Source organism: Halyomorpha halys, unplaced genomic scaffold (genome assembly GCF_000696795.3).
Source record: "Halyomorpha halys isolate HHAL.00 unplaced genomic scaffold, Hhal_1.1 Scaffold280.1, whole genome shotgun sequence".
In the NCBI taxonomy this organism is placed as follows: domain Eukaryota; kingdom Metazoa; phylum Arthropoda; class Insecta; order Hemiptera; family Pentatomidae; genus Halyomorpha; species Halyomorpha halys.
In genome coordinates this window covers 365,026-365,235 of record NW_027114958.1, presented here as the reverse complement: position 1 = coordinate 365,235, position 210 = coordinate 365,026, and positions in this window count along the sequence as shown.

The following is a 210-nucleotide window of genomic DNA, read 5'->3' as shown; positions in this document are numbered from 1 at the left end:
GAAAGTGTTTAAGATTATAAATAAAATAATTAATCTTACTATTGAATACATAATTACTATATTTTCCTCTGAGAATCGGTAAAAAAACTAATATTTAATTCCAGATTTTATTTATCTGTTTTATAAAATAGAAAAATTATTAATTTACTGTATTATACTTTTTGTCTAAATAACAATTAAGCTGCATCTCCGTTTTAATTGAAATGTACT